The following is a 7,500-nucleotide window of genomic DNA, read 5'->3' as shown; positions in this document are numbered from 1 at the left end:
TACATTGACGTATTTGCTGAACCAATTGAGGTAATTGAGGAGAGCTGCGCATTTAAATAGGACCAGTAATAAAGGTAAGGCTAAGGTTATAGGTGGAGTTATGAGTAAAAGCATAGAAGGTGGTACAGTAAGTCTATGTACAGGTAACTAAGAGTATAGAGTAGGTGAAGGCAATGATATGGGTGAGTAAGAGTAAAGGTAAAAGGAAAGTATGGGTATAGGTGATGGTAATGGCATGTATATAGGTGATGATATTATAAATGTGGTGGTAAGGATAAGGTTAAATAACAGTAAGGTTATAAATTATGATAAGAGGATAAGTGGTCGAAAGGCTATACAAACATAGCTTGGTGATGGAATGGGATAGTGATGGTATGAATATATGTGATGGTAAGAATAATGATATAGGTTATGGCATATATGAGAGTATAAAGAATGACAAATTTAAGTATTATAGGTAATTCTGGGGGCAAAACATTACAAGGGTATAAATGATAATAGGATAATGATATTAGAGATGGTACCATTATTGATAAGAGTATAAATGGCAGGGCAAAACTAAAGGTAAAACAATAACAGGGATATGTTTAATGTTCTAAGTAATCGTAATATTAAAGATAAAGAAAAGTTGATAGTAAGCGGAAGGGCAAACTGCGGGTGGTCTTAAATGTAAGAGTACAGGTAGAAACAATACTTAGGACGTTACTGACGGTGAGGGTAGGAGTGAAATCTTAACGAGTGTTGAGGTCATGGGTATTTCTTAGTGTATAAGTGTAACTGAACTTCTTCCATTTCTTCTTTTCCTACACCTCTTCTTTCTCCAACACTTGATTTTTTTGTCCCTTACTTCACTTTTCTTTCTGTTTTAACAATCCTTCATCCTATCTTTCTTTTGCATAATTTTACTATCCTTTTCCTGCAAATTTCTTGTCCCTTTTTCTACACCTTTCGCATATATATATATTTTTCCTTTTTTCAATTTTCGTACACAATTCTTCAGTATCCTAGTTACCACTTCTTGGGATGACAGCTCCACATAGAGTCTTGGATGAATGTGTGGGAGAATCACAACCTCTCCCCACACCCGTCTAAAAAGTCCATCGACATCCTGATCTCCGTCAATGGGTACAACCCCGAGCAGTTGGCATTCGATCTATAGACCAAACTCGAATTCTATCAGTTCAACTGTTGTCTTCCACTTTTTGACATTATAGACGAACTGACGGCCAATGACTTGTCCAATCCTGTGAGTTGGTGATCAAACATAGAGAGCAGTCTAATGCTTCTACCACGGAGAGTTTCATTAAAAAACTCGAAATCACTGCAGTGGTGTAATGGTGTTTTACACAAGAAGGGGACTTAATGCGGGCGAGAAATACCTTGATGGTGTTTTCCTCGTTTGATTAAAAATAAGGTCTGGCGATACAAGTAGGGATGTCAGGCAAAACAAAGTCCCCCATCTAGACAGGCATTCTGTCAGGCACTTCACCTGGACAGCCCTATGAACGGGTGCGTGACCTCGGCAGTCCTTCTGCCAGGTACTTGACCTAGGCAGTCCTATGGTCAGGTCCTTGACCTGGAAAGCCCTATGCCGGGCCTTGACCTCGGTAGTCCTATCTCCAATGGGCGTAGCCGTTCGTTAATAAAGGCGAAAGGTAAGGTTTTGTGGGTTGCCGTATGCGATATGTTAGTCATAAGATATAGATATAGGTGTTCGTTCCGTTGTATGGGGGTTGGTTATATGGTTGGTGGGCGAGGTTAGATATGGCGTGTATATATATATATATATATATATATATATATATATATAGATATATATATATATATATATATATATATATATATATATAAAGTTATGGTAATGTAATTGGGGTAGGTATGAGAAGGGTTCAATGGGTCTGGTGACATTAGGCATCTCATGTAGGTGTTGCTGGAGGGGCGTTTATGTTTGTCTTACTTTACATTATTGAGTCAAGCTGTTTTGGTGATTGAGGAATTTTGTGATGTCTGCAAGATTGGGAGTCTTACTTAAGATGAGGACCATCTCGCATGTGTGTGGATCACGTGCATGGTTGGTGATAGTGATAGTTATAAGCGGGGCTCTGGTCTGAGAAGGTTGAAGGATATAATTGATTGAATCTATCTCGCCCAATCACTTTTTTTTTTTTTTTATCTATCATCTCCTTTTCAAACCCTTTTTCATTTCTTAACTGTTTCACACAAAAGCTCTAGTGTTCATCAATGCTCCTCAGTCGATACTTCACCTGTTTCCAATGATTTTTTTCTATGTACCAACCTCTGCTTTTCCTACACCTTTTGAGGGATTTTTAATTTTTTTGTTTATTTTCTGTGCGATTCTACCTCTCGTTTCCTAATGATTACTCCTTTCACTCCTATGCTAAGTTTCCTCACATTCTTTGACCCATTCGACACAGTGACGTACTTCTTAAGCCTTTCATGTGGTTAATGCTTTTTTATTTATTTATTTTTTCTCCAGGGCTAATTATTGGGCTTAGATATGATCTTAATTGCTCAAGATCCCATTATAGCTTAATTCTTATGTTCATATGAATAGAATATCATAACATTAGAACAAGAATAGTGAAAAAAGTGTCACCTTGATGAAGGTTGTAATTCCTCCCCCATACCCTTCATTTTTATTTTCTCTTCTCTCTTTTCCTCCCATATTCCATATTTCCTCTCCCTCATTATATCTCTCCTTCTCTTCCTCTTCTCCACCTAACCAACTATCTTCCTCTTACCTATTCTTTTTCTCTACCTTCCTTGTATGCTTATTCTATCTTTTTCTTTTCTCCCCCTCTACCTTTTTCCATCTTCACTTACCATTTATCTTATTCATTTATGCATCTTTTATATTCACATCGTTCATTTTTCTTTATCTACACTCCTGTCTTCTCCATATCGGATCGTTAATGTCATCAATTTTGCTTTTTTTTCTCGTCCTCCTCTTTTTCCTATACATTTATTTCTTTTTCCTTACTTTTTTCTTTCCTTTTTATCTCATGCCTAAATCTTTCCATCAATCTCTAATTATTGTCGTTATTACCATCTTCTCCTACTGCTCCTATTCCTTCTCCCCTTGCTTATCCTTCTCTTCCTCCTACTCCTGTTCTTTCTTTTCCTCATTATTTCAGTGTTGCTCCTCATTCTACTCGTGATCATTCTGTTCTTCATTTTTTCGACTCCTGTCTCTCATCCTGATTCTCTTTCTACTACTCTTTCTTGTACTCCTCCTCTTATTTCTCCTTATGCTTCTGATCCTCCTCCTCATTCTTCTTCTCTTCCTGTTGTTTCTTCTCTTGCTTCTCCTCCCAGCTCCTCCTGTCATCTGATGTTTCCCAGAACTATATTTATAAAATGTGCAATATTTTTTTCTTAACTTTGGATAGGATTTACCGTAACCTGATACAATAGTTTCTTGGTTGTCAGAACTAAACTCTTTGCTACTGACGAAGTCCTTCGTAACTAAATGAAATAGTCACGCGGCAACCAGAAAAGTATCACCCTGTAAGGAAAATGCTAGACATACATTACTGAAATCATAGGTCAGGAATTAACTAAAATAGATTAAGCATATTCACTGATCAGGTCATCTTCACTTACGGACGCTAGAGAGAGCGTTGCTTCACTCACACGCCGGCCCCAGTCCCCACGGTCTCTCCAAGCAATGTTTCCACGCAGCCACTCTTCCCACTCCAAACAACTCTCTACAGATTCGATCAATTTGCCCCGGCCATGAACTCTGTGAGCAGCTTTTTTGTCTCCTCCATCGAGGGTTGTCTTTTGTGGATACAACGCTATGATCAACGCTAGGCAAACACGACACATGCCCAAATAGCCGGAGTTGACGTTTACGAATTATGCTGTTAACTGGCCTAGACCAAAATTATACAAGGACTCGGAAATTTGCCTTACGAAGAGAGGCTTAGGCACCTAAACTTACACTCTCTGGAAAGACGCAGAGTGCGGGGTGATCTAATAGAAGTGTTCAAGTGGATCAAAGGCTATAACAAGGGTGATGCAAACAAGGTCATCATAATAAAACAACAGGGCAGGACTCGCAGTAATGGGTATAAACTGGACAAATTTAGATTTAAGAAGGAAATAGGCAAGAATTGGTTGACTAATAGGGTGGTCGATGAATGGAATAAACTTAGTAACCATGTAGTAAGCGCTGAAACTATCAGTTGTTTTAAAAAACGATTAGACAACTTTATGGATGGGGATGACAGGTGGTGATGGATACGGAGCTGCCTAGTGTAGTCCTTATGGTCTTTTGCAGTCTCCTTTATTTCTTATGTTCTTATGTTCTTATGTTCCTATGATTCTCAAAAAAAAAACTTAGCATCAAAGACATATACACATCTTATAATTTGCATTCAGAGTCCATGTCTCACAACCGTACAACCAGACAAGGAGCACAAGTGACTTGAAGATTCGACTCATAGTCCTGCTGCATAAATAATAACAACACCCGGGCATGACCCACAACTATAATGCACTATACTGCCAACCTATGTAAAGCTTTCCAAGACCTCAATGTCCTCGTCACATGTATGGAGAGACTGAACAGTGTCATCTAGTAAGCCCCCAAACTCCTGGACCTTGGTCTTGGTCCAGAAGCGCTGAAGTCCAAGCGGTCTCGCCTATCTGTGCAATGACTTGGACACTACAAACAGGCTATCCAACGGCTCCGCAAGAAGGATATGATCATCAGCAAATACAATGTTAGGGATCTTGATGTTGCTAATAGATGCTCCATAACAACAGAGATGGGCAACCCTATCCAATACCCTGGCCATGCAGGTGTTAGAAAATGTTGGGGCGAGAACACACACTTGGCTTAGTTTACATGAACATTAAAGGTAAATTGTCCATAGTTTATAAGATATTTAGATAAAATCGTCTGGTATGTACAGAACAGAAATGCACCTTTCCATACAGAAGACGTCCAAGGAGACAGATACAGCTGTATCTTTACATCAGAGGAATACCCACTTGAATAAAATTGTCTGTCTTTATCTAGAATAAAACACGTTCTTTGGTAGGGGAGTGGTTAACCCTGTTTACATGAGAAGTTTTTCTCACCAGAATAAGAATGCCTAATGGCTGTCAGGATAATGTGGTAAAGACATCATATAGATATAATTATTAGAAAATATTTGAAGATGTATAAATAAATTTAGTTATACCAAAAACGCCCTGACGGTTGACACCCAATTTTTTTGAAAAAAAAAAAAAAAATTATTCCACTATAAAGAAAATATATATCCAAAATTACCACATTCATACCGAGAGATTGGACACTAGCAAATGTTGTTCGTGTATTTACTGAGAGCGATTACCAGAAACCTGAGAGCTATGGGCTTACAGGTTTCCTCTCGATCATACGTAAATGGGTGAAAACTATGGGAAGAGATACCAGCAAACATCACTTAGATAGCAATTGTCTGATATTGAAATGATGTTCATAACAAATTCAGATGCAAATACTGCTAACCAATTATTACACTTGAATCCTGTAATTCTGAACAAACTAAATAAATAAACAAATCAATAAATAACTCTCCTCAAATGGAATAAGTGCAACACGTTACATCAATTATTAATCGAGTAAATCCTAAACAATGAGTTTTTATTAATAACTAAAATTTTATCTGAAAATATATTAGGAGAGGAGCACCTCAGGGTTCTGTCCTTTGGTGACTTCATTCCATGGCATCTGTACAAAGTCGTGGACTGATATTCATTTTCTCCAGTTTTGTTGACGACACAAAGTTGTGCAGAATAGTGCACATTTACCAGAGTCAACTGGATATTCAAGAAAATTTAGATAAGTGGGAGCAGCGGTCTGAAATACAATCAATTTAATTCAATCCTAGTAATTGTTATGTCATACTCATAAGTTAAAGCGCGACTACAAATGTTTCGAAAATATATTAAATATTAAACAAAGTAAAACACAACAACAAGAACCTCGATCTCATCAATTATCACTAGCAATAATAAATCAGGGAAGATATTTTCTTTGAATAATAACGTATTTTTTTTTACTTACATCAACGAAGTATATGCATAATTAATTGACTCGTAATTGAAAAACGCTTTTTTCGTATTATATATGAAGCTTGTTGAAGACAGTGACAAATTAACATGGGTAAAACTACTAAACTTATCATGAATTAAGATGATATATAAGAAAAAATGACACACAATATTTGACCCTATTTATTTACTTATTTATTTATTTATTTATTCATTTATTTATTTACTTATTTATTTATTTATTTATTTATTTATTTACTTATTATTATTATTTATTTATTTATTTATTTATGTATTTATTTTTTTTCCTTATTTATTTTTCATTATTTATTCATTTACTTATCATTTATTTATTTATCTATTTATTAAACATATAAATATATAAATAAATAAAAAGATTAATATGTAGATTAATAGATAGACAAACAAATAAAGGAATAAATGAAAGCATGAATAGGTAAATTTATGCATATATAGATGAATAGATATGTAAACAAACAAATGAATAAATAAATTAAATAATGAATAAATAAATGAATAAATATATAAATAAACAAATAAAAATGAATTAACTATTAACAAGTAAGCAAATAAATTAATGAAAATTAAAAACTCTTAAGCAATCTATAAACATGAAAAAACGCCAGTAAACTAGATAACCATCCACTTCCTTTACCTTGTCCTCCTTTTCTCCATCTCGCTCTTCCCCTCCTTACTTCTCTGCCTCTTCTTCTTTTTGTGGTCATTCTTTTCAGTCCCCTACTCCTTCTACTCAGTCTCCTGCTCCTCTTGCTCCTCTGCTTTCTCTTTTTGTGCCTCCTTCTCTTACCTCTTCTTCCTCTCCCTCTCCCTCTTCCTCTTCCTTTTCCTCTTCCTCTTCCTCTTCCTTTTCCTCTTCTTCCTCCTCTTCTTCCTCCTCTTCTTCCTCTTCCTCTTCATTTTCCTCTTCCCCTTCCCTTTAGTCTTCCTCTTCCTCTTCCTCTTCTTTTTTATCTTCCTCTTCCTCTTCCTCTTCCTCTTCCTCTTCCTCTTCCTCTTCCTCTTCCTCTTCCTCTTCCTCTTCCTCTTCCTCTTCCCTTTCCTCTTCCTCTTCCTCTTCTTCTTCCTCCTCTTATTCCTCTTCCACTTTCTCTTCCTCTTCTTCCCCTTTCTCTTCCTCCGCCTTTTCCTTTTACTTTTCTTCTTCTTCTTCTTCTTCTTCTTCTTCTTCTTCTTCTTCTTCTTCTTCTTCTTCTTCTTCTTCTTCTTCTTCTTCTTCATCTTCTTCTTCTTCTTCTTCTTCTTCTTCTTCTTCTTCTTTTCTTCTTCTTCTTCTTCTTCTTCTTCGTCTTCGTCTTCTTTTTCTTCTTTTTCTTCTTTTTCTTCTTCTGCTTCTTCTTCCTATTTGTTTTCTTTTTCTTCTTATTTTTCTTCTTCTGTTTTTTTTTCTTTTTC

The sequence above is a fragment of the Oratosquilla oratoria genome, chromosome 8, assembly GCF_046742065.1.
Source record: "Oratosquilla oratoria isolate Oo_2021 chromosome 8, ASM4674206v1, whole genome shotgun sequence".
Classification (NCBI taxonomy): domain Eukaryota; kingdom Metazoa; phylum Arthropoda; class Malacostraca; order Stomatopoda; family Squillidae; genus Oratosquilla; species Oratosquilla oratoria.
The sequence above is the reverse complement of the archived record's forward strand: the minus strand, read 5'-3'. Positions refer to the sequence as shown.